The following is a 7,597-nucleotide window of genomic DNA, read 5'->3' on the forward strand; positions in this document are numbered from 1 at the left end:
GGCGTAGAAGTAGGTATGGATGCACATGTGTATGTTTCTGAGCGGGCTAGATGCCATGGCACCCCATTAGCAGTAAGCAATGAAAATCTGGTTGTTTTCTATACTTATTCTCCAGTAAAAGGAACCCAGTTTCCTTAGGGAAATTACAGATTGTGTTATTACTGCTGTGTTTATCCAACTGATTCTAATATGCTTAAGGAGGATAGTAGACCACAGATAGCCAAAGATTTCTGGAAAATGAGTACCTGTTGATATCAAGGCATGATAAATTGCAGGAATTAAGAGAGTTTGTGTTTGGGAAAGGATACACAAATGAAGGAAACCAAATAGAAAGTCAGAAAAGGCTGTGTATATATATATATATAAACATACGAAGTTGGACAACAAAGTTTGCAAACTCATTCTAGAAAAAGTGCTGTGTACCTCATTGCTGAATATCACTACAGTCGCCTTTGAAGTACGCCCCTTGGAAAGCTATGCCAGAGCTCAGTTTGGAATCTTCTTCTGGAATGACCATCAGACCTGTTATTTTACGATATCTGACAATTAAATTCAAGAACTCATCGTAGGAACAAGGGCTACCTACCTTATGGCTGAGTATCATGTGATCATCAGAGGGCCAAGAGAAGCATTTTACAGGTGACTGTGGTGATATTCGGCAGTGAGGGAGGTAGCACTTTTTCTAGGATGAATTTGTGAACTTCATTGTCAGACCTTATATTAACATGGGTATACATACGTGTACATGTATGTGTGTATAATTTCTATATGTGAGCATATACCACATTACTAAATTCAAAATTAAAATAATTAATGTCTCCATTTATTAAATACATGCACACACATATACACACTATGGGTACTATAATTGGAATACAGAGCAACAAACTAGTTTTTCACTGAAGGTCAGCTAGGGGTTGGGTACCCACCAAGGATTTTATTTTTTGCGGGGGGGTATCACGGCACCCTATCTGAAGATGTATGTATGTCTTAAACTCAGAATGTAGAAAGCAAAAAACTTAAACTGCCTATTTTAGTAACCAAACCAGACATGCAGTAGGTAAAGCAAAAACAATTGCCCCTTTAAAGCATCATCTTTCTATCCTTCCATCCTGACGACATATCAGGCAATCCCAAAGGGTTTTCACTTATTCTCACCCGTCATTTGATAATCTTATTTTTCCTTGGTTAAAAACAAACCAAAAAAACCAAAAATGATTGAATCTAAGCAAACCTTTATTGTATGTAAACACTCCTGTGTTACTTCATCCTCTCAAAAGCCTGTGGTGAGGAAGGTAGGGGAGTGGTAGTAGGTTCAAGCATTTTTGTTTGTTGTTTGGCGTGGGTGTTTGTTTTGTGGTTTCTGTGAGCTCAGCTGCCCCCCGCCCTCCATTCTGTGGGCTTTGTTTTGCTCCTCTAACATTTTGAAAATATGATGACAGATGGGTAATGTAATAAAAGGTTGACAGGTCCTACATAGTTGGTGATGTTCAATTATTTCATTAATAATGAGGGTTATTACGGGTTCTGTATGGGTTTTGTCCACCTTCCCCTTGCAATTTCTAGTTTGGGGGAATGCCTCCACTCACTGGCCACTTACAACTCCCCTTGTCAGACACTGACTTCTGGTGGTCCACCGCAGGCTTTTGAAATAATTTTGATCCTTCCACCTCACTGCCTGACCATGGTTCTCTACAAGAGGACTCAAGCCCTGGCTTCCTTCTGCTCAGTTCATCCGTGGCAGACAGGGCCCCGCGCCTTTACCCCACCATCTGTGACGGCCCTGCGCTCCTCTCTAGGGTCTTTCTGTACTCAGTCCTCAAAGGCAGTGGAAGTCATTGTGTTGCCTTTGGATTTTTCACAGGAAATTCAGACAGATTTTTTTTTTTAATCCCTACAAAATGCAGGAGACATGAGCCAAGATCTCTCAATGCATTCTCTTTTCCCCTGGAACCAGCCAAATAATGCAGTTCAACTAAAACTTAACAAGAATTGTCAGGGCGATCTCACTTGCTGGCAAACATTCCCATGTCCTACACATAGTTATGCTGGAGCTAAACCAGATAAAATAGAAGTTTTACTTTATATCACATTATTTGCACATTATTTGTACAATTTGACTATCACAATTTAAACATTTTTGGTAGGTGTTGAGGAACCAAATGTCAGGTCTCATGTTCTCAGGTTCTTGGTTCCCAGTACCAAAGAATGGTTACCAGTACCAAGTCAGGGGAATCAGAGAGCAGAGCAAACAGGTGCAACCAGGTAAAGTGCCCAAGTTTTATCAAAGACTAAAACATATCACATTCTAAATAAGGAGTGGGTCAGGATCCCCTTCCCCCAGCAGAAGGAACACTGAGTTTAACAAAATTTCTCCTTTTATGCTGACTCCCTAATTTTATGTCAAGTGCAGGTGAGTAAAATATTCATAGTTTTTCTTGGGAAAAGGTGGAGAATCCCTGGAATTGGGAATCCTCCCCTTTTCTATCCTCATAAGGTGATTTTAGGCGTTGTCATGGTATTTGTAAACTGTCATTGTGCTTATGGGTATAATCTTTAATATGAAAGTAGTTTATTTTAGGACACTGTTACCTTAACTATGCATATGCTCTAAAGACCCTCTATGAAGGCCTTGATCATATCTCCACCTCGCAGTTTCTATACCTCTTTCTGATTGATCAATCCTTGGAGACTGTCTATTGTTAAGACCAAACATTTGGTCAATTCTTAGGGCCCCTTGACACATCATCTATTCTTTCTTGGGAGAACCTCCCCTAGGGTCCTACCTAGCCTGTTCCCAAAACAACCCAAGTCTGTATGATCATATCTGTCTGTCCATGTCAGAAAGCCGCTAGGACATCAACATCAGAGGCTAGGACATTAACCTCTATCTCCAGACAAAGTCCGACATTTTCAAGGTCCCACACTTTCAGAGTCCAACACTTGCAAGGTCTCAGTGAGCCCCATTCCTGTGACATCTCAGCATGACGACTCAGCAGCCTCACTCAGGCCAGTCCAAAATAGCTTCCACCATCCACCCTCTCTTGTCTAACTAATTACCTAACCTAATATTTTCATCAGAAGTATGCTTTAAAAAGCAATGTTAACCATCTTTACAGTTTCTGCTTAAACTTTTGAAATCAGTGCACTCAACCTGCTTTTGACTGAACAGTAGCAGTTTGTTACCTTTCGTTGGTGTTGTTGGGCTGTACTAACCTTGGAGTATAAGGACAGGAGCAGCTGTGCAACTTATGAAATAATCATGTGATTTGTTATCTTGCTTTCTGAAAAGGACTTACATATTTTATATTTAGGTATGCAGGCTTAATTTCCAGTTAAATACAAACAAATTTATCTAAATGATGTGACTTGATACAGAGTTTCCTTTTATTTATCTATTGCATTTTGCAAGTGTCAACTGCAAAGGCTAGACTCTTAACATTTTTTATCTTTGTGAAGAATATTCTAATTCTTATGCACTTAAGGTTTGACTAGTTTCATGAGATTATTAGCTTTTTCTGTAATCCTGAACAAAAGTTATTTGATTCTAATCTCCAGAAGTTCTGAAAAATAATCAAAGCAAGAACTCTGGTAGCTTGAGTTTAAATCCTATTTATCATAATTGAATTAATTCACCTTATCTTGGCCTAGGCAAGCTTTTGTAATTTTCTTTCAAATAAGCTTTCAAAAGTGGCTTGCGCTATGCAGTCAGAAAGATAAAAAATAGAATATACCCTTTACTTAACAATATCATTTTCTAAAAGGACCGTTGTGTTAATCTATAATACATTGTTGACAAAATAAGTTCATCACAAGGAAAAATTCCAGTTTGCAATGATTGATAGCTGAGCTTTCGTTTAAATTTAACACAAAAATAGCTAGAGTACTCTTGTTGCTTAAAATTACCTTGTTCAAATCTTTCCCATTAAAAAGAATGATATTTGCAAATCAAACAGATGAATTTGCAGCTGACATGGCTGAGGACTCCTCTTCAAAATTTCTCATTATTATAACAAGATTATGCTCAATTTAAGCATAGCATCAGAATTCCACTTTTCATTCTGATCTTTACTCAATAAAAGAGGCCTCACTGTTTTATGCTTCTCTAGACTTCAAACGTTGGTAGGAGAACTTAATCAACCTTGCGAAAATCAGATTGAAAGTAAAATTTCTTCTCACTCAATTTGTGTGTCTATGTTAGTTGGACTTAAACTGGACATTATAATTTTCACTGAACTTTCTCTAATTCTCAATTTCCCAAATCAGCCTTATAGTCAGAGCATTATGCCTGTTATATCCTTGGAGGAACTCTTACTCGCAGGCTGTAAAGGAAAAGGATGCACACATGTAAATATTTTATTACATATTTTGCCAAATTTTTATAAATATTTTACTAGAAAAGAAAAATCTCAACTCATTGCATGCATTCAATGTGGGGGAAAAAATGCCAAAGCGAAATCCCTCTCTATTCAAGTTAATGCAATTTGCTTACTATCTTGTATGGACCATTTCTCTATTTTATGTCTTAAAATCAAAAGACAAGCATTAAATCATGCTCTCTAAGATGTGCATCAAAATTATTTGAAATAGGATGGTTTCAATAAAGTAAAATTCAGCTAGGCATTGAAGGACAGAAAATTTCGGGAGGAAAGAAAATCAGATTAAGTGAAGGTAGAACATTTAGATGCAAAGCTCTCAACATGGGAATTAGACGAGGTGCTGACAAGTGGAGGAAGAAATTAGCTTTTATGTAAAAGCATCTATTAGAGGAGTGTGGACGGTTAAATAGGTCAAGCAAGACGTTGTAAGGCTTTCCAGAAAGCATATCGTAAGAAGAATACCAGCCCCATATCAAGTAACACAACTGAATCTACAATGGGTAAAAACCTGTGTTACACTGAGAACTGAATGTGAATGATCTCATTTAAATTTCCTAACTACTTAATAGAATGAGTTTCATTATTATTGATTTTATTAATGTAGAAACAGAGCCTGGGACATGTGAAATAATTTCCAAGTATACAATGCTAAGAAATGGACAGCTATGAACTCAAATTTTTGTCTAATAAGTGAATGGTGTCAGCAAAACCAGAAAATAGAATTTTCTGTTTGATATTCTCTCTAATGAATAAACTTCTGCTTAATAATAAAGACTCCTCCCGTATCTCCATAGCTTACAATACAAGCAATAATAATTTTCATGACTTGCTCCTCTACAATGAGAAATATAAATTACATTTAAATTTTTGTAGCCCCCTTTTTAGAGTATTACCGTAATTGTTTTCCCAAAAATGTAACTTTTTAAAAATATTGAATGCTATGCTGAGTACTTTCACATGCAGTGTTTTATTTATTCTCCAGTTTGCACTATTTCTCTATTCTTATTACAGTAATGCCTAAGAAAGTTTTAATTCTGCCAATGTTATATTGCCAATAAAGTTGGATGGAAGTCGAGAAAAATAACATATATTCCCTAAAGTAATGCAGCTATTAAGCGAGTGGGAATACTGAAGTACAGAGATGGAATCACTTCCCACGGTGGAAAGAGTAAAGAGAAAGATCTCGGATTCAAATCACAAATTAACTAACACTAGAGCTGGGAGATTTAATGATGAAAATAATAGCAATAACAGAAAAAGATCATGAAACTGGCAGCTGGCAGGCTGGTTTGGGGAGAGCTTTGATTACAGTAATCACCCATGTAACGGCGATATCTCTTTTCAGCAGTAGAGAGAAGAGACTCGTGGTTCTGTGTTTCAGTGGAGATATGTACTGAATTGGGGAAATCAGGGAAGAAGGACTTTGGTTTTAAAGTGGTGATTAAATGTTAAGGAAAGGAGTGAAACAAGCAAGAAATGAGAGAAGCATTTAATGTTTAAAGTTTTCCAATTTGGGGAAGAATTTGGGAACTGAAAGAATGCATAGCTGTTTGTTTTATCCACTATCACACCCTGCCATTATCCAAGTTTAAAATAAAAGAACTCATATTATTCTAGAAATGAGATAACTGGATGGCAATTGAAGCCAAGGGGTCTTTTCTTCTTTCACTATGATCTAAATTGATGTGGTTCACAGGCAAGTTCCTGCTCAACCAAAACAAGTTGGTTAGACTATGATTCTGCACAATTTTGATATGACATATATGTATATAAAAAATCTGCAATCAGAAATTCTATCCCTACCTTCAGGGTTTGATGTAACAAACCAACTTCTTCAAATTAAATAATTGGGGGGGGGTATTTAATGGCCAGGAATTGGTCATAAGAATTTCTACAACACTCTTTGACATTTCATGCAATGAGTTGTTTGACAAAATCATCAGAAAGGGTAGAGAGGTAAAAATGAACCTGGTAGGGGTGGTTTTCACCAAAACCCAGAATAAGAATGAAAGGCTTGCATCTCCATCAGGACGTCATGGACATCAGAATCCAGGACTCTCTGAGCCACTGCAGAAGCATCATAGCCTCTCTTGATATCACCATAGGAGTGAGCCAACGCACTCTAGAGTCCAATACTGAGGACGCAGAATGAGACTGACCTGGTTCCAGTCCTCAGACTTCCACTGGCAGAGCCAACAAGGGCACTGCTGATGAAACCTGTGCTCCCTTCCACATCCCTGTTATTTAAGTTAGCAATAGCACTGATTACCAAAATTTCCAGCAAAATCAATTAAAGTCCAAAAGCAGCAATGTTATTTAGGGGTAGAATTTGCCATTCATAATACAATTAGTATTTCATGCAGTCAATTATTCTCTTTGTAAGTTAGCAGCATGGACCGTTTTATATGGTATAATGCAGATTTGTATGCATTTGTTTACTCATGATTCTCTAATTTGGACTAGGCTCAGCTTGGAAGTTATTTTATTTTTTCTCATCTCCCTTGCAGCTGCAGTCATCTGATGAATTGATTGGTGCTGGTGCTAGATGGTCTAAGAGAGCCTCATTCACTCATCCATCAGTTAATTGGGTCAGTTTTGGCCGGGACACCTAAGTTGTTCTCCATGTGGCTTCTCCAGCAGCATAGTCCTGGAAACTTCAGACATTGCAGGTGGGCATATGAAATGACACAGCCTGTTTGTACAAAGAGTTTGACAGCTTTTTTTAACTGATAAGCATAAATTTACCACAAAATCAAGCAATTCCATTTTTAGGATCCATCCAAAATAAATGAAAACATATGTCCATGCAAGTGTTTTATGGGAATGTTTGAAGAAGTATTATTCATAAAACCCCCAAACTGGAAATAATCCAAAAATGTCCATCTACTGGTGAATAGATAAAGAAATGTGGTGTGTTCAGCCAATGAAATAGTATTCAGCAATAAAAAGAAACAAAACGCATTCTTCAATGTGGATGAACTTTAAAAATACTAAGTTTGTGACGGAAGCTTGATACGAAACCCCACATGGTATATCATGCCGTTTATATCTGAAAAGGCAAATCTCTAGATACAAACAGTAGATTAGTAGTTCCCTGTACCTGAGGGGTGGGGACAAGAAAAATGGGCACAGATGGGATCTTTTCAAGCAAAGAAAATGTTTTAAATAGCTTGTGTTGATTGTTGCATAACATTATAAATAAATGTAATTAAGGTCAT

The sequence above is a fragment of the Otolemur garnettii genome, unplaced genomic scaffold (assembly GCF_000181295.1).
Source record: "Otolemur garnettii isolate 467f Iridium unplaced genomic scaffold, OtoGar3 scaffold00169, whole genome shotgun sequence".
Taxonomy (NCBI): Eukaryota; Metazoa; Chordata; class Mammalia; order Primates; family Galagidae; genus Otolemur; species Otolemur garnettii.